Here is a 20,813-nt window from a genome sequence, read left to right as displayed (position 1 = left end):
ATAATATTAAAGGTTATGTAAGGACTGCCCCTGCCATGTGCTTCCCAGAAGATCCCTCCAGCATGAACAGCCAGAAAATCCCAGCCATTGTGTGTGTCAGCTGTGAGTCAGTCGATAGCACACTTACCTCTGAGTGATCTGGGTTCAAGTCCCCCTCTTGCTCATGCATTTGCTTTGTTTGGCCCTTGTTCCGCACTGTAACCAATCACTATTTGTCGATGTACTATTTGTCAATGTACTTTGTCTTTTTTTTTTAATTTTTATTCTCCTCCTTTTTCACATTCTCCCACATTTACATCCATCAACAATAAACAATAATCAGCAAGATATGTCAGTCCCCATAATAACAACGATCCCATCTACCCACCAACCCCCAAACCTCAACCCGCATGTTTACATAAACAGATGACAAAAAGGAATCAGGGATTACCCGTAGTCACCCTTAATCTTACACAGCTCCCCCCCACTCACCCCAGGTCTCCAGCTCCTCCCGTCCACTGCCTCTTGTAAAACTCCTCCTCCCAACCTCGGTTCCTTCCCCCTAACTTTCCACCCCGGCTAGACCACTCGGACCCTGTTCTACCAGGCTCCGATGGCCGCAGCCCCTCCCCCCACCTCACTCCCGTTCACTGGCCGGCTTAAACCGGCCAGCGTGGAGGCCCCCGCCCGGGTCCCTTTCCCACTTGCCCGGCCCTAGGAAAGCCCAAAGATCCCCTTTTAGCACACAAACCCCGCATATCCACCTACACCCCAAAGAACCCTCATTTCGAGTGAAAATCCCGTCCCTTCCCTTGTCCAAATATATACCACATTGGCTCCTTTAGTCTCTACACCCGCACACAGTGATACAGAAAAGAAGAAAATACAGTCATGAGGTTACATCGGCACATGTAGAATTTGTCAGTTCTGCCACAGTCCTTCTGCTTTCGCAAACTCCTCCGCTGCTTCCGCCGTTCCAAAATAAAAGTCCCTGAGCTTGTAAGTCATCCTCAGCTTCGCTGGATATACAATGCCGCACCGTACCTTGCTAATGTACAGTGCCCTCTTCACCCGGTTGAAGGCAGCCCGCCTCCTTGCCAGCTCCACCGTAAAGTCCTGGTATACACGTATACCAGCTCCAGCCCACTGCACCACCCGCTTCTGCTTGGCCCAGCTCAGGACCTTCTCCTTCACACTGTACCTACGGAAGCACAGAGTCACTGCCCTTGGCGGCTCACTCGCCTTTGGTACAGGCCTCCACAACCGATGAGCCCAATCCAGTTCATATCGGGAGGGACCCCCCCCCCTCCCCCAATAGTTTTGCCAACATCGCGGCAAAATACTCAGTCGGCTTCGGTCCTTCAACTCCTTTGGGCAGCCCCACAATCCTCAAATTCTGTCGCCTGGATCTGTTTTCCAGGTCTTCCATTTGTCCTCGCAGATCCTTGTTAGTATCCATCACCTTCCGCATCTCTTTCCCCATCGAGGCAAGTTGATCGCCATGCTGCACTAACGTCTCCTCCACTTCCGTCAGCGCCTCCCCTTGCTCTCGCACCTCCGCCACTGCGCTCGCCACCTCCGTCCTCACCGGGGAAACCGCCTCCTCCACCAGCACACTCAAAACCTCCCTCCTCACTGTCTCCATGCATTTCGCAATCTGCGCCAACTGCTTTTCAAATTCCGCAGCCATCACCTTAGTTATTTCTTCAGCTGTAAGCAGTGCGGCCTTCCCTGGTGCTCCAGCCTCCATTTTCCTTAGTGACCCCGCGGTGACCTTTCCACTCCCCGACGGACCTTCAGCTGTTTTTTTTCCGGCCGTTTTCTTGCTCGCCCTCGACATTTTTCTTTGTTCTTTTTTTCCTCCTGTGTCTTCACTGTGCCTCTTCCGTGCCTTCTCCCTGCTTCTGCCGCCTCCGTGGACCCTGGGACCGGTCTTAAAGCCCCGAAAATGCCGTTGCCGAACGGGAGCTCTCCATTGTGCGGCCGCCTCCCGCCCACCGTCACCGGAAGTCTAATGTTCTGTTTTAAAGATGTTATTTGAATTTCAGGAGCAGCTCAAGCTTAAGATCATGTCCAGAAATACAAGCAGCAATGCTTCACAAAATTTACTTTTAAAGATACAACTTCCTACAACAAGCACTTCACAATAAGCTACGCAACAAAACTATGTTTCTGTCTCCACTGTTTATCTCAATGTACTTTGTCGATTATTCTTTTTGTCCACTATGCATGTACTGTGTACGTTCCCTTGGCTGCAGAAAAATACTTTTCACTGCACTTCGGTACATGTGACAATAAATCAATCAATCGATAAAAATCAATCAATCAACCCAGAGCTTGAGTACAAAAATCCAGGCTGATACTCCAGTGCGGTACTGAGGGAACGTGGTAGTGTAGGAATTGCTATCTTTTGGATGAAACGTTAAAAGAATCTGCATACTTGGGTGGATATGAAATATCCAGTAGCACTATTTTGAAGAAGAGTGGTGGAGCTATCGCCACTACCCTGGCCAATATTTATCTTTCAATCATCATCGCAAGAGACAGGTTATCCAGTCATTGTCGCGTTAGTGTTTGTGGGAGTTTGCAGTGTGCAAATTACATTAAAACAGTGACCCTTCTTCAAAAAGTGAAAAGAGTGATATAAATGCAAGTGTTTCATTTCTCTCCAAGATGATGCAGTGGCCTCTGGTGGTGGGGCATCTAAGTACATCCAATGTGTCATGCAGCATGAACTGAGTGTCAGCTTCAGCATATGTTCCAAGATGCTGAAGTCACTGGAAAGGAAAGTTGGCCAATGGGATAATAATAATCTTTATTATTGTTACAAGTAGGCTTACATTAAACTGCAATGGAGTTACTGTGAAAAGCCCCGAGTCGCCACATTCCGTCGCCTGTTCGGGTTCACAGAGGGAGAATTCAGAATGTCCAATTCACCTAACAAGTACGTCTTTCAGGACTTGTATAATGGGAAATGAAAATTTCCCCCCATTCAGTTTGAGAAGACAGAGCCAGATGAAGTACCCATCACAACCAAGGAGTTGATAACTGAGAAACAGAGATCTGTTACCGAATGACACAATCCCGAGTGTTTTGCCACGGATTGGTACATGTTGTAGATCAATGCCTGGACTGTCCCCAGTGGCAGAACCTTGCTGCTAATCAAACTACCCTCAGAAGGCAGATGATTGATGAGCAAAAGGCCTTCAAGACACATTTCAGCCTCCACCGAACATCCTGTAAGAGAATGTGTTTGTGTGGAAATGTAGCGCAGCATGTGTCTATTAGTAGGAAATCCCTGGAGAGCAGAGGATCCAAAATTAGTTTCACCCATGGTGAGGCCTATTAAGACCCTGGGCTCCAACTTAGAGGGATATTTTGTTACCAGATTTGATTAACAGGGGGAGTAGCCCAACAGTGGGCAGCACGGTAGCATAGTGGTTAGTACGATTGCTTCACAGCCTCAGGCTCCCAGGTTTGATTCCCGGCTTGGGTCACTGTCTGTGCGGAGTCTGCAGGTTCTCCCCGTGTGTGCGTGGGTTTCCTCCGGGTGCTCTGGTTTCCTCCCACAGTGCAAAGATGTGCAGGTTAGGTGGATTGGCCATGATAAATTGCCCCTTAATGTCCAAAATTTCCCTTAGTGTTGGGTGGGGTTACTGGGTTATGGGGATAGGGTGGAGGTGTGGGCTTGGGTCGGGTGCTCTTTCCAAGAGCTGGTGCAGACTCCATGGGACGAATGGCCTCCTTCTGCACTGTAAATTCTATGTTCTATGTTCTATGTCCATGAAAGACATCTTCACGCTGCCCGGAGATAACCATTTCCTCTCATGTAGATCATTGGTCAGTTTGCAGGGGCATTCAATATGTCACAACAGGAGAAAGGACAACTGAGACAATTTAATTTCAGAATGATGGTATGTGTTTAATTCAATCTGCCTTCTTAAAGGATTTTAAGGAATGTCAGTTAGCAGGTGGGTGGTAATTATCTTCTCAGATGTAATTCAAACTGTAGAAAGGCCTTTGTGTTCCCAAATGTATAATATCCATTCTTTGATGTGACAAATAAACCTGCCACACTTCTTCCCAACTGGAACATTTACATGGAAAAGCTGTGTCACAGAAGGTGGTTATTCAGCCTGTTGAGTTTTGCCAGGCAAAATAGAGCTATCCAGCCAATCCCCACTAACCAGCTCTTGGTCCACAGCCTTGTAGATTATAAGTATTTTCAGATTTAATGAGGGTTTCTGACTGTTCTGCTCTTTCATGCTGTGAGATCCAAATCCCCAGCATGTTTTGGATGAAAATATTTTTCCTCAAGTCCCCTCTTACTTCCTCTATCAATGATTTTAAATCTATGTGCCTTGGTCACTTACCTATCTGATAACAGGAATAGGTCCTTCTTATCAACTATAACTAGGCCTCTCATAACTTTATACAGCTCCATTTAATTTCCTCTCAGTCTCCTCCATTCTAAAGAAAACAACTCCAGTCTATCCAATTGTTCCTCATAGCTCAAATTCTCAATTCCAGGCATAAATCTCCCCCATTCCCTTTCTAAAGTGAGCACATCCTTCCTGTAATGCAGATATCATAACTGTACACTACACTTGAGCTGTAGTCTAATTAGTGTTTCAAACAGTTTTAGTGTGTAGAGATGTAGCATGAGTTTAGAAAGTAAAAGAAGCACACCATAAATGGTGAGCGGGGGAGGGGGGGTTAAGCTCTTTGGTAAACATCAGAGGATCTCTATTAATAAAAAATGGCATCGTACAATTTGTTTGCTTTATTTCTCTTTCCTGTGCACCATTTTGGTTTGGAAAGATCACCATGTTAAATAATAGGCTGTCGTGCAATGAGTTCTCCCTCAATAGCATGCCTTCACTGGTTTCTGTGGTCAAACACCACTTGAACACAGGGTTACCAATCCTCCCCGATCATCCTGGAGTCTCCAGGAATTGAAGATTTATCTCTTGTTTGAGTCTGTTTCCTGTCCAATTGGCTGAGAAGAGTGTGCTCTTGGAGGATGGGCCAATGCAAGTGGAAGAAACAATCCTGTGATAGAGGTTGTCTTCAGATCAGCCTGGAACAAATGGAGTAGTTCAGTGATAGTCTGCCTTGAGAAGTGAAGACATAATTCCTGGTTGTAATGTCAGTATCGCTAAATAAAGATCCTGGGGTATTGACTGCTATGGACATAAAGAGAAAAATGTTAATTGCCAAGTTGAGGCAGATATGTGAGGTACATCAAATCCCCTAAAGGTGCCATTGGGTTGGGATACTGATGTCTTCCCTCCCACTTCCAAATTTCAACCTGGGCTGGTTTGCAGGCAAATCCCCTTGGAGCTGTCCAGTAAGTAATTGTCATATGCAAATAAATAATTAACTACTGTTTTAACCAACAATTCTGTCTTTAATAGTCCAGTGGAACTATTCCTGAGCTGCCAGTAACTAGTCAGGTTCAACCAGGTGAGTGCACAGACGTATTAGTGTAAGATGACACAAAGATAAGGGTGAGTGTGAATGTTGGCTGTTCAAATGGGAAAGTGAGGCATTAATCTTTTATTGTCACAAGTATGAAGTTACTGTGAAAAGCCCCTAATCGCCACATTCCGGCGCCTATTCAGGTAAGCTGATACGGGAATTGAACCCACGCTGCTGGCCTTGTTCTGCATCACAAACCAGCTGCCTAGCCCACTGAACTAAACCAGCCCTTGGTGCTAGAAGAGAAAGGAATGAGTGCAGCTGCAAGGTGTGCGGTTCTGAGGAGTGCTGTGCAAGAGAATGCTGGGGAAGTTGGAATGTTGGTCTTGGCATCTGAAAGTGTTTTCCTGCATTCCTGAGGTCCTCCATTCTCTTGGTGCACTATCTCCATGTTGATGGGGTACTTTTCGTGGCCACTTCCATCCATGGTTTCAAAGGCTGGCTTCTCACTCCACTTCTTGAGAAAGATCACCCCACTGTGTCCCTCAAATCTTGCAACAGGACCTCCAGATAAGGGGGCGAGACCAGGGGAGCAGCCCTCCCAGGTCTCCTCTCCATTTCTGAGGTTGCAGTAGCCAGAGGAATCTATGTTCAGTTCATGATTTCTGACCCATACCAGGAGGCCTTTAATTAGAAATCTGTTCTTTGACAGATACAGTGAGTCCTGATTGGTCAGGAAACCGAGAAGTGGGATACAATGCTGTGGCTCAGTTAAAGGGCTATGGAAAAGCCTATTGCACATCCCAATGGGTTCCTGACCGGCCACAGGTCCTGTTACTTGGCGAAGGACTGTCACTTTAAGATTCTGCCCAATAATTCAGTTTTCAGTGCATCTGCCTTTGGTGTCCTCTAGGAACATTTTCTTCGTCATTTGAAATTATGTATTGCTAGGCAAAAGCCCATAGGATTCCCATCTTCAGTATTTTATTTGCTGCAATCAATCAATCTGAACTATATTGTTCATCACCTTCATATTTTTCATAAAAATAATTTCCCTCTCTTCCTTAGCAACGGAAAAATCAAAAAGGAAAATGCAAATAACCATCAATGCTTGTTGGAGAAAAACCTAAAGCTTCAAGATCAATTCCTGCCATAGACACCTAACTTTACGGAGCTTCCTTTTGAAAGGGGGAGCAGCTATAATATTACTTTATGACATGAATGATGTAAATGCTCAGTAAAATTTGACACAAGACTTCATGCATAAATTTGCATATTACGAAAGGATGGTAGTGGTCATCAGCAGATACTCTCCTCTTGGCTGCCACTTTTATTTACTGGGAAATGGGACTAACTGTGCACCTGGTGTGCAGTCAAAGTACCGCCATTCCAAACCTGGCCTCTCCCTCCCACTGAAGCTGCATTGACAGCAGAGAGTCTCGCAAAATTGTGGTCATCATTTTTCTAATAAATTAACAATGAGAAGTGATCAAAACTAGAACGTGTGGGAAAATCCCCCTCCTTGATTATGCCTGAGGTCAGACAGGGCTGTGGCGAGAGAATGAGGCTAATTGATGGCTGGCACAGGGTTCAAGCACCTGAAGAAATTCCCTCAGGGCTGTTTCCATTGGAGTTTAGAAGAGTGAGGGGTGACTTGATTGAAGTATATCAGATCCTGAATGGTCCTGGGCGTGGAAAGGATATTTCCTCTTGTGGGTGAGTTCAGAACTAGGGGGTATTGTTTTAAAATTGTGAGTCGCCCTTTCAAGACAGAGATGAGGAGAATTTATTTCTCTCAAAGGTTAATGTGGCTTTGGAACTCTGTCTCAGAAGGCGATGGGGGCAGAGTCATTGGATATGTTTAAGGCGGAGGTAGATTCTTGTTCGACAAGGGAATCAAAGGTTATCGGGGGTAGGTGGGAATGTGGAATTCGAAACATAAACAAATCAGCCAAGATCATATTGAATGGCAGAGCAGGTTTGAGAGCCTAATGGCCTACTTCAGCTCCTATTTCAGATGTTCGTATGTACGTATGTTTGTACTGCCTCTTTTACTACTGCTTGCTGGGGTTATCTTGGAAAAGGCAGGAAGGAGTGGAAAATGGAACTTGGAGTCCTTGTAGAGTAACACTTGCCTTCGGCAGGTCAGCACTTACCTATAAACTGAAGACTCCAGACTCAGCAAAGGCACTCAGTGAGATCCTTGATGCCAGCTTCTGCTCATGATGGCTCCTTGTTGTCTATTCAGGTGTTGCAGTGGTATCCCATCAGAAGCTCACTCTGTATATGGGAGAAACCCCAATGGAGGCTGGGCCAGACAGAACTGAAACACCTGGGAATTGGCCCTCAGCTTGTGCAGAGTTACATGATTTCAGTTTGACCTGTAGTAGCATGCTATGTTTGGTTTTAGCAGTCCTGTATCTATGGAGCTCTACTCCAGGAAGGAGTCACTATTTTATGAGAGGAAGAAGGGAGGGATTGAATTAATTGAAAAAAGAAACCAAAATGTACATTGAAGTAGAATTCCTGGAAATATCCCTCCATCTTCTAGCACAACTTCAGCAAAGGATCAGTGAAAATTCAGCAGAAACTGTTTGCGTAATTTCTACTACTGAATTTATCACAGGGGTTCGGCAAGAACCATTGGGGAAATTACTCGTATTTTATCTTCTCGTCTCCCCAAAAGAAGAAGTGAGACATGGGAACTTCCTTGACAAAACCCAGAATAGACAAAGACAAAACAGCCATGCATTAGTTTTCAACAAGATGATAATCTATAGTGAGATCTGAAGTGAAGAAAGTGGCAAAATGCATATATTCCCACCAAGTCATTAAACTAACTTTGTAAATCAGTAAAACACACCGTAGAAATATAAATATTACAAGGGCTTCCTGTCTACCAGTGTTCTTGAAGTTTGAATTCTCAGAAGTTTTATTTTATTATTTTTAGTAATTCAACACTTTATATCTTATAAACTGATGACATCACCTTACATTTACCGTGGATGCTACATGTTATGGTCTGATATCAATATGTCTTCAATTTCTAATGTTTATTGAAGGTTCAGAAATTCTATGCTATATTATTTTAGGCAAAGTACAATGGTGCTACTGCAGTCCTCAAAGAGGGCAGGATATTGCTGAAAGTGCAGTTTGGCATAATAGACTGCTGCTGCTGATTCCAGGATTTTATTTCTACAACCCACGTAGAAATTACTGCATATGTTAGTTCCTCGTTTTGGTGATTTGTGAATCCTTGAAATTCTGTTTGATTGTTGTATTGCATGGTGGTCAATTATCATTCTTAAGAGGGATACTTAAGATGCTAACACCTCAACCAATCAGAGTTGATTTATCAACCAATCAGCACGCCATTTCTCTTGTGGTATAAGTTGATGTGATCAAATGAAATTTGGCATTCCTGCATTTGTTCTGATGGGTGCAAGATGAAAAGTTTCATAGAACATAGAACATAGAACAATACAGCGCAGTACAGACCCTTCGGCCCACGATGTTGCACCGAAACAAAAGCCATCTAACCTACACTATGCCATTATCATCCATATGTTTATCCAATAAATTTTTTAATGCCCTCATTTTCGGCAACATGTCTCTCTTCAACAATAAATTAAAGATGATTACACTGTCTGTTATCCTTATTAATGAAGTTTATGAGTATTAGGATCGTCAGATCATTATAGCACAGAAGGAGGCCACTGGCCCATTGAGTTTGTGTTGGATTTCTGAAAGTGCAGTTCATTCCCCTACCCCTTAGCCCTGAAAATGTTTTCTCTTCAGGTGCTTATCCAATTCCATTTTGAAAGCCATGATTGAATCTGCCTCTATCATGCTCTCAGATACTGCATTCAAGATCTGAACCACTCACTGTATTGAAATGGATTTCCTCATGTTGTCTTTGGTTCTTTTGCCAATCCACCTTAAATCAGTGTCCTTTGATTCTTGAACTTTCCACTAATAGGAACATAGGAATTAGGAGCAAAAGTAGGCAATTCACCCTTCAACCCTGCTTTGCCATTCAATCAGATTGATACATGCTGAACCTGCATACTGACTTTCTATGATTCATGAACAAATACACCCAGATTCCTCTACCCAGGCATATCTTGAATCTGATTTTTATTTATATAATAATTTGCCTTTCTATTTTTTCGGCCAAAATGGAAAACCCCACATTATCTGCCAAATTTTGGCCCAATCTTTTAGCCTATCTATATCTGTCTGTAAAATTATTCTCTCCTCTTCACTGCCTGCCTTCCCACCAATTTTAGTATCATCTGCAAATTTTGCGATGTTACACGCTGTTCCTGCTTGCAGATCATTCATATAAATTGTAAACAGTTGAAGTCAGGGGACTGACCACTGCGACACCCCGCTAGTTACAGTTCACCAGGGAGAGAAGGACCCATCTATCCCAACCCTCTGTTTTCTGTCAGTCAACCAATCCTCAATCCAATCTAGTATTCTACCCCCAATCCCCTACGATCTCACCTTCTGGATCAGTCTTTTATGCGGCACCTTATCAAACACCTTCTGGAAGTCTAGATATACCACATCCACAGGTTCCCCATTATCCATCTTGCTGGCTACATCCTCAAAGAACTCAAGCAAGTTTGTCCAGCATGACTTACTCTTCATAAACCCATGCTGACAATGGTGGATTGAGCTTTGTCTTTCCAAATGTTCAGTCATCTCTCATCTCCTCCTTAATGACTGATTCCAGCAACTTCCCTGTTGTGTTCCGTGATCTTGTCTCTGCAATGATTCTGAAGAACTGCTGGTGACTTAACTAGAATGATGATTTATTGATGTACACGTGGTAAGGTAACAATCAGAATGCTGTAAAGACCAAGTTATCCTTGAGTTACATTAGACTCTCCTGGAACTACCCTTACGTGTGACTGTCCTGGTTTAGGCCTTATAACCTTCTGCCGATAGGCGGATGTCATATGACTAATGTCTGCCGCCACCAGCTGGTGGGAAGTCGCACTGCTGAGTGCATGTAATATTATTCACAGGCATATCACCACATTCCCCAACACAGAGGTTAAGCTAATTAGTTTATAGTTTCCTACTTTTTGCCTCTCTCAATTTTTGAATTGGAGCGTCACATTAGCGTGTTTCCAATCCACCAGGACCCTTCCAGAATCCAGGGAATTTTGAAATATCATAATCAATGCATTCACTATGTCCACTGCCATCTCCCTCAATGCCCTAGGGTGCAAGCCATCAGATCCCGGAGAGTTATCTGTCCTTAATCCCATCAGTTTATTTAATAATATGCCTAGTGATGGTTATTGCACCAAGTTCCTCTGCATTTGGTAGTTTTTGGAAAGTTTTTATTATCTTCTACCATGAAGACAGAGGCAAAATATTGGTTCAGTGCCTCTGCCATCTCTGTGTTCGCCATTATTACCTCACCAGTATTGTCCTCTAAAGGGCCAAAATTTACTTTAGCTATCTGCTTCCTCTTTATATACTTATAGAAGCTTTTGGTATCAGTGTTCATGTTTTCTGCTCATTCACCTTAGCTCTTTTTATTTTATATTTAGTAGCCTTTTGATGAACCTTAAAGTTCTCCCAATCTTCCAGCTTACCACTAGTTTTTGTAGTATGGTATGCCCCGGCCCTTGCCTTTATGCCTTCCTTGACTTACTTATTTAGCCATGGAACATTTTTCTCCCTTTTACAATTCTGTTTCCTCTCAGGAATATACTTTAATTGAGCGGTATTTATTATCTCCCTCAACATCTGCCATTGTTCCTCAACTGTCCTACTTTCAATTTTCTGTGCCCAGCCTACTTGAGCCAACTCTTTCCTCAAGCCTTTATAATTACATCTTCCCAACGCTGGAACTCTAGAATTGCACTCTGTCTTCTCTCGCTCAATCTGAATTTGAAATTCTAGCTTGCTGTGATCACTACTTCCAAGAGGATCCTTAACAACAAGACTACTTATCAAACCTTCTTCGTTATATAATGCTAAATCTAAATAAGCCTATTCCCTGGTTGGCTCCATTACATATTGCTCTTAAGAAACAATCCCTCATAAACTTGATGAAATCTCCCTCGAGGCTACCCTTGGCAATTTGATTAATTCAGTCAATATGCATATTAAAATCACCCATGGATACCATTGTGCCCTTCTCACAAGCCCTCATTATTTCTTGGTTTATACTATGCTCCACTTCGGAAGTATTGCTCTGGGCCTGTAAATTACGTGCTCGTTACGTGAATTGAACATTCTGAATTCTCCATCTGTGTACCCGAACAGGTGCCTGACTGTGGCGACTCAGGGCTTTTCACAGTAACTTCATTGCAGTGTTAATGTATGCCTCCTTGTGACAATGATAAAGGTTATAATTACTCCTACCAAGGAGTTTTTTTCCCTTGTTTATTTTTTCACCTTGATTATTTCAACATTTTGGCCCTTAGTGCCAATATAATGGGTCCGCCAGGGTCACTCAGCTCCTGACCTCATTACAGCCTTGGTTCAAACATGGACAAAAGTGCTGAATGCCAGAGGTTAGGTGAGAGTGACTGCCCTTGACATTAAGGCAGCATTTGACCGAGTATGGCATCAAGGAGCCCTAACTAAACTGGATTCAATGGAAATCAGAGGGGAAACTCTCTGCTGGTTGGAATCATACCTGGCACAAAGGAAGATGGTTGTGGTGGTTGGAGGTCAATCATCTCAGCTCCAGGACAGCACTGCAGGAGTTCCTCAGGGTCGTGTCCTAGGCTCAACCATCTTCAGCTGCTTCATCAATGACCTGCCTTCCATTATAAGGTTAGAAATGGGGATGTTTGCAGATGACTGAACAATGTTCAGCACCATTCACGACTCCTCAGATAATGAAGCAGTCCATGTCCAAATGCAGTAAGACTTGGATAATCTCCAGGCTTGGGCTGACAAGTGGCAAGTTATATTCACGCCACACAAATGTCAGGCAATGACCATCTACTACAAGAGAAGTTCTAACCACCACCCCTTGACATTCAATGTCATTACCATCGCTGAATCCCCCCCAATCAACATCCTGGGGGTTACCATTGATCAGAAACTGAATTGGACTAGCCACATTAATACTGTTGCTACCAGGACAGGTCAAAGACTAGGAATCCTAAGGTGAGTAACTCACCTACTGACCTCCCAAAACCTGTCAACCATCTACAAGGCACAAGTCAGGGTAACTAGGGATGGGCAATAAATGCTGACTGAACCAGCGATGCCCACATCCCATAAATAAATAAAACAAAATAAAAATTAAATATAAATAAATAGATAAATAAAATAAAATAATTTCTTAATACAGCCTTGATACCATTTTTAATCAATAAAGCAACTCCACCTCCTGTTCCAACATGACTACCCTTTTCGAATACTGAGTACAGTTTCTCCTATCTCTGCTGTCTAAATTCCCCATGATTTTGACCTCAATCAAACCTCCTCTAAGGAGAAAACCCCACCTTCTTCAGACTATCTGCAGAGTTGAAGTCCGACATCCCACAAACCACTCTTGTAAACCTTTACTCTACACCTTTGAAAGCCTTGACATCAGTTTCTCAGTTTACCGTGCTATCTTCAATGATTTGTGCACGTACACCCTCAGGTCTCTTTGTTTTTCCTCCCCGCCACCCCACCACCCCAATCTCCCCCCCCCCCACCCCCCACCCCTCCCGCTACAATTGTTCTCTTTATTTCATATTGCCTCCCCTTGGCATTCCTACCAAATGGGTCTCATTTCATACTTCCTAGCATCAAATTTCATCTACCACCTGCTCACCTATTCCACCAGCCTGTCCATATCCTCTTGAAGTCCCCCCCACAGCGCACAATCCTCCCTCAAATTTTCAATGTTAGCACCATCGAGGAAGACGCAGAGAACTGTTCACTGAATCATAAAAGTATGTTTTGTTTTTTAACAATTGTCGCTTGCCTCATTGCTATGCAATCTGAGGGTGTTATTTCATAGTATTTAACAATCTATTATCTTCCATATTTTGGAAGAATTTAGCACATGCTAGTTCATGTATTCAGAAGAAAATTCTACACTCTCTTAATCTCACCATTTAATTATAAATGATTCCAAGGCCTCTTGTTTATTCTCTTATGTGGAGATGCTGGCTTTGGACTGGGGTGAGCACAGTAAGAAGTCTTACAACACCAGGTTAAAGTCCAACAAGTTTGTTTCGAATCACTAGCTTTCGGATCGCAGCTCCTTCAGGTGAATGAAGAGGTGAGTTCCACAACCACATATATAGACAAATTCAATGATGCAAGATGATACTTTGAATGCGAGTCTTTGCAGGTAATTAAGGCTTTACAGGTCCAGAAGAAGCGACTGGAGAGAGGGATAATCACAGGTTAAGGAGGTGTGAATTGTCTCAAGCCAGAACAGTTGCACGGTAGCATAGTGATTAGTACTGCTGCATCAGTGCCAGGTATCTGGGCTCAATTCTTACCTTAGGTGACTGTCTGTGTGGAGTTTGTAGGTTCTCCCCATTCTGCATGAGTTTCCTCCGAGTGTGCCGGTTTCCTCCCACAGTCCAAAGATGTGCAGGTTAGGTGCATTGGACATGATCAAATGCCCCTTACTGTCCAAGGATGTGTAGGTTAGGTTCTGGGGTTGTTGGGATAGGGTGGAGTGCTCTTTCAGAGAGACGGTACAGACCTGATGGGTCGAATAGCCTCTTTCTGCACTATAGGGATTCTATGGTTCAATGGTAAGTGCACTGGGAAAATATTTCTCTCCCAATGAACATCAGTAAAAACAAAGATCTTGATTAATAAGGGGATTAGGGGTTATGGGGAGAAGGCAGGAGAATGGAGATGATAAAATATCAGCCACGATTGAATGGCGGAGCAGACTCGATGGGCCAAGTGGCCTAATTCTGCTCCTATGTCTTATGATCTTATGGTCTTATTAGTGGGATTCTGCTGTTCACAGCGCCAGGGTCCCAGGTTCGATGCCCGGTTTGGGTCACTATCTGTGCAGGGTCTGCACACTCTCCCCGTGTCTGCGTGGGTTTCCTTCGGGTACTCCGGTTTCCTCCCACAAGTCCCGAAAGACAGGCTATTAGGTAATTTGGACATTCTGAATTCTCTGAATTGGTAGGATTTCGCAATCCCAGACCAGATTTTGGGGGGTGAACGTAATGCGACATGAATCCAAGGTCCCGGTTGAGGCCGTACTCATGCGTGAAGAACTTGGCGATCAGTTTATGCTCGGTGATTCTGTGTTGTCGTACGTCCTGAAGGCCGCCTTGGAGAACGCTTATCGGAAGATCAGAGGCTGAATGCCCTTGACCGCTGAAGTGTTCCCCGACTGGAAGGGAACATTCCTGCCTGGTAATTGTCACGCAATGTCCATTCACCCATTGTCGCAGCGTCTGCATGGTCTCGCCAATGTACCACGCTTCGGGACATCCTTTCCTGCAGCGTATGAGGTAGACAATGTTGGCTGAGTCGCACGAGTATGTACCTCGTACCCGGTGGGTGGTGTTCTCATGTGTAATGGTGGTGCCCATGTCGATGATGTGGCATGTCTTGCAGAGGTTGCTATGGCAGGGTTGTCTGGTGCCGTGGTCGCTGTTCTCCTGAAGGCTGGGTAGTTTGCTAGAAAAATGGTCTGTTTGCGGTTGCGCAGTTGTTTGAAGGCACATAGTGGGGGTGTGGAGATGGCCTTGGCAAGATGTTCATCTTCATCAATGATGTGTTGAAGGCTGCGAAGCAGATGTTGTAGTTTCTCCACTCCGGAAAAGTACTGGACAACGAAGGTTGTGTCCTGTGTTGTCGCTGAGGAGATTGGTGCATTTTATTTGCTGTTGCGCGTTGGAACTGTCAATCGATGAGTCGAGCACCATATCTCGATCTTACGAGGGCATCTTTCAGCGACTATATATGTCTGTTACGTTCCTCTTTGTCTGAACAGATCCTTGTATACGGAGGGCTTGTCCATAGGAGATGGCTTCTTTAATGTGTTTAGGGTGGAAGCTGAAGAATGGAGCATCGTGAGGTTATCCGTGGGCTTGCGGTAAAGCGAAGTGCTGAGGTGACCATCCTTAATGGAGATGAGTGTGTTCAAGAATGCAACCGATTCTGGAGAGTAGTCCATGGTGAGTCTGATGGTGGATGGAACTTATTGATGTCATCATGTAGTCGTTTCAGTGATTCTTCGCTGTGGGTCCAAAGGAAAGAAATGTCATCGATGTATCTGGTGTATCGGTTGATGATCTTGTGCGGTGAGGAGGTCTTGTTCAAATTTGTGCATGAAGATGTTGGCGTATTGAGATGTGAATTTGGTCCCCATGGCTGTTCTGTGTGTCTGGATGAAGAACTTGTTGTTGAAGGTGAAGACGTTGTGATCCAGGATGAAGCGGATGAGTTGTAGAATTGCGTCTGGAGATTGGCAGTTGTCGGTGTTGAGTAATGAGGCTGTTGCAGCAATACCATCGTCATGGGGGATGCGGCTGCAGAGCACCAAGACATCTATTGTGATGAGGAATGTTCCTGGTTCAACTGGTCCATGGGTGCTGAGTTTCTGTAAGAAGTCGGTTGTATCGCGACAGAAGCTGGGGGTTCTTTGTACAATGGCTTTCAAGATGCCCTCCCGGAGATGGATTTTGCTGGGATGGAGGGACTCGGAGCCTCCAAAGTCGGGGGTTTGGGTCAGTGGCATAGCAGGGTTTCTTAGGCTAGAGAAAATTAAGTTTGCCTTAAGGGGTTCGCTCGGAGGTGGCAGCCACTCATCGACTTCTTCAAGGACAATTGATCGTCAGCAGGACAGAGGGCGGGAAAGAAGGGGAGGCATGGAAGTAACGAATAAGAGTAGGGAAGTTAATGTATGAGTAGTTAGGGTCTCGGGCTGGGGGAGTTGGGTATGTTATTGTGGGATTTTTGTGTGTGTTGGATCTCTTTGTTTAAAGTGATAAAATTGTGAGTGCCTCGATAAAATAATTTCAAGATGCCCTCGATGTAGCCAGAGAGGTTCTCACACAGGTCACATTGCTTGATACGATTGGACGGCCTGGTGTGTTGGCCTGTGTATTTTCAGGAGGCAGTAGAGATCTCCAACAGGTTTTGATCAGTCTGTTGAGTTGGCAGGTGCGTTTATTCTAATGAGAGCACGCCTGCTTTTGGATCCCTTTGAGAATTTGACTACCCTCTGGAAGAGAAAGGCTGCCGGAAGCTGGGTCTTTTGGAACAGCCACTACCCAAATGTTCCTGAAGTATCATCCAAGCCATTCACTACCTCATCTCACTCAGGAAACTCCTCATAGAAGGAGCAGATTAAGCGTTTTTGCAGCAAAGCAGTTGGCACAAAAGGCGTTAAGAAGCAAGCTTAGGAAGGATGAGTGAATATTTGGACATCTTTTAGTTAGCCTGCTTCTGTATACACAGCATGAACAGAGTTTTGTGTTCAATTCTGTGAATACTTGGAATTTTTCTGACTGGGATGATAGCAGAGGAAATTGTGAAGGCAATAGTGTTCATTCTTTGAAAGGGAAAGGAGGTAAACAGGCAGATGTTATAAAATTTTATTTGGAATGTCAGCTTGCATTCATTCAGAGTACTGAACTATACATTGAGTTGCACAGTCTTTGATCATTCTGGTCCACATCTTCTCCTCCCTGTGCATCCACATCATGCCTTTCAGAAGGAAATAATTCCACCACCATCATCGTCATCACCTTCATTTTCCAGAAGCAGTGAGCATTTCTTCTGTGATGCAGATAATACATAGAACACAGAAAACTACAATGATACTGGAAACTTTTGCCGTGTAATCGGATGTACACCAGGGTTCCATCAAATTTATCTTACATTCAGAATGCTTGCAGGTTACTTTATGACATTTCTTGTACTAACATGGGTATCATTTTATATATATGGAGAATTCTTTCTGATGTCATAAATCATGGTCATAAATATAGACCTGAGGAACAATCAGCCATCCTATTACATGACTTGGAGTCATAACTGAGCTGATATAATACATTGTTGCACAAACTCATGACCTCTGCCACTGAGAAGGTCAAGGGCAGCAGATGCACCTGAGCACCACCAAGCCACACAGTATCCTGAGTTGGAAATATATCGCCGTTCCTTCGCCATAACTGGGTGACAATCCTGGAATTCCCTTCCTAACAGCACTGTGGATGAACCTCCACAACATGGACTGCAGTGGTTCAAGAAGGCAGCTCAGCACCACCTTCTCAAGGACAATTATGGATGGGCAATAAATGCTGGCCTAGCCAGCGACAGCCACATCAAGTAAACAAATAAATAAAAATGTTGTATGAGAGAATGCATTCTGGCAGTTTCTTGATTACTGTGGGAAGAGCTTTCTGTTCCGGAGACTAATCGTGATGACATGCAGGATAACGGCACATTTCACGTTGGGTGCTGGGGCAGATTATCATTAATTATGTACCGGCGAGCAGATCTCTGAATCACATGGCGAGGTGGGCACTGATTCGTTCGCTCCCGTCACCTAGTGAGGTCAAGGTCCTGGTGCCATATTTAAATGCCACCCGAACACACACATTCAAGAGCTCCAGCCCAACTGTGTTCTCGAGCAACCCGAGATCCCCCCCCCACCTCCCCGCAACCAGAGCAAAGAAGAGTGTAGCCCTAAGGTTCAGCCAGGACTCCCTTGTGACTCAAATCTGGCGTATCTCCCAACACTGGGATGTCCTTTTCCCAAGGGATTGATCTAGACTCACCTCGGCAACCTGGGAAGTGGTGCCAAAAGAGGTCTGTGCTTTGGTCACCAGCCAGTGAAATTCCTTGCAGTGCAGGAAGAGAATGGATGATCTCATCTGTTCCACCAGGGTAAGTCAATGTTCTGCTTACTCTCATTTCACACTCTCAAAGCCACCATGCACTCAAAGGGTAACGCTCCTCAGGGAATCTGATACACTATTAGCAGGGGAGGCAGCAGCATGGATTGTCTCACGGACAATTCTCATGGACACTTACACATCACTCAAATTCCATCTATCATCCTGCAGAAACAGCATCCTCAGTAGTTACTGGGGAGGGCTCAGCACACATCGCTGGCATGCCTGCTTTCAAACCTCTGCTCCATTCCATCCATTTGTCTTCATGCAGCTCAAGTTTGCTCACAACAGGAGGTGAAGATCCCAGACTGCAGGAGATACGGCCAATATCCAGGAGCGCTCCAAGTTTGAGGAGAATGCTGCTGTGTTGGCGGGGGAGGATAGAGATTGCTCTTGTGGCACTGGCGAGATTGGCCTCTCGCAGCAAGGCAATATGGCTGAGCCCTCCATGAGGTTCACATACTGACATTTTCAGTGAATGGCATTAAATGTTGTATTCTGGCTGCTCATGAACTTTTCTCTCTTACAGGTATCAGCAGGCCAGGTCAGACGTCCACCCAGACCATTGGCCCCAGGCCACTCAGAGGAGGATGCTGAAGATGATTCTGAAGAAGACCCACCATTGCGTTCACTTGCATCTTCCACCAGCATGAGACACACCCCCCAGTGGGTCATCGATCTAGATTAGGCTTGGGGTCACAGTCTGCAGACACCTCACAGACACATCTCCACAGAAGTCAGAGGCAGTAATGGCCCAGGGGTCTGGAACATGGAGGGCTGCTGAAGAACAATCATCCACTGAGTTCGAGTCAGATTATGCCCTTCTGAAAACGGCAGTCTCTTACAAGCTGGAGGTGCAAAAACAGACAACAGAACACGAGGCAGAGTTGCGAGAGGCAACAGACTAGAGGGAAGGATGGAAGAGTCCATCTGCCACCACAGTTCATGAGCAGCATAGACATTGCCATGACAACTGATCATTGCCCTGAATTAAATACGGATATTTTGAACCTTTAAATCAGACATGTGTTTTGAAAAAAAGGACAGACAAACAAAATCAGCTGAGACTGTAAAGTAACCACTTGCTGGAATTCCAATGTGAATTATTCCCAGTGCCAAGAGAGACAATGGAATGTCACACCCTTTTTCAGACAGACATTTCAAAGGAAGAGATGCAATGCAAAAAAGAAAGAACAAAGAAAATTACAGCACAGGAACAGGTCCTTCGGCCCTCCAAGCCTGCACTAACCATGCTGTCCATCTGAACTAAAAAACCCTAAACTTCCTGGGACCATACCCCTCTTTCCTATCCTATTCATGTATTTGTCAAGATGCCCCTTAGAAGTTGTGGTGAATGTATTATATCAATAATCCACTATTGTATCTGTGCTACGCTGTTGCCCTTGTATTTGTATCTGCGCTATGCTGTTGCCCTTGTGGGCTCCACCTACGGGCCATTGCATGGCATTCTCCATAAGGGAACATGTTGGGGCATGTATGGGCTCCGCCCATGGCTCCTCCCCTTGAAGGGAGGTGTAAAGAGCAGTCAAACTGTAGGCTGTTCTCGGTGTTAGATTAGTCGCAGCAGGCACTGTTCCAGTTGATTAAAGCCACAGTTTATTTCCTCTCTTGTCTCGAGTGAATTGATGGTCGCATCAGAAGTCACTATCGTATCTGCTCCCAATACCGCCCCCAGCAACAGGTTCCAGGCTCCCACCACCCTCTGTAAAAACACTTGCCTCGTACATCTCCTTTAAACCTTGCCCCTCGCACCAAACTGAACTGTAATCTCCTGTGGAGATAATGAAAGCTGTTTACCATCTCCAAAGAACCTCTATAATGCATGAGGCCATTCAGCACATCGTGTCTGCACTGACCCTCTGAAAGAGCACGCTACCTAGGCCCCCGCCCTATCCTCGCAACCCTGTAATCTCCCCTAACCTATACATCTTTGGACTGTCAGAGTAAACCAGAGCACCAGGAGGAAACCCACACAGACACAGGGAGAATGTGGAAATTCCACACAGACAGTTACCCAAGGCTGGAATTGAACCTGGGTTCCTGGCACTGTGAGGCAGTAGTGCTAACCACTGTGTCAGCTCAGCTGAAAATATCTCCTGGGAGTTACATCCCAGACATATTTGTGTATTTCCTCTTCCAGGAATACTCAAGAAAAAGGGTTAAACACCAACTGCAACTCTGGTATCTGTGCATTAGTCAGGTATTCTAGGTCTATTGCGCTTGTGTGTGCTTGGAGGTTATCAGCTGAAGAACATCTAGGCACCCCTGCTCTTGCAGGTAAAAAGTTTTGCTCTCTTTCTGATTGCTGGAAGCAGTGGAAAAGGAAACAGTAGCAGCAAGCGTTACTGGAAAGAAATAATATATTTTATTATATTACTCCTTCAGCTAAACTGCAGAACCAAGAATCTCCAAACAAATTGCTCAACTGTCGAAGTCAGTTCTACTGGAATCACCCAATTTAACTTCCACAACATTTCACCATCTACTTCTCAAGGGCATATCAAAGACGGATTTGTAATCTTTTCAACT

This window comes from Scyliorhinus torazame, chromosome 1 (assembly GCF_047496885.1).
Source record: "Scyliorhinus torazame isolate Kashiwa2021f chromosome 1, sScyTor2.1, whole genome shotgun sequence".
NCBI lineage: Eukaryota > Metazoa > Chordata > Chondrichthyes > Carcharhiniformes > Scyliorhinidae > Scyliorhinus > Scyliorhinus torazame.
Note: the sequence above shows the minus strand (reverse complement) of the source record.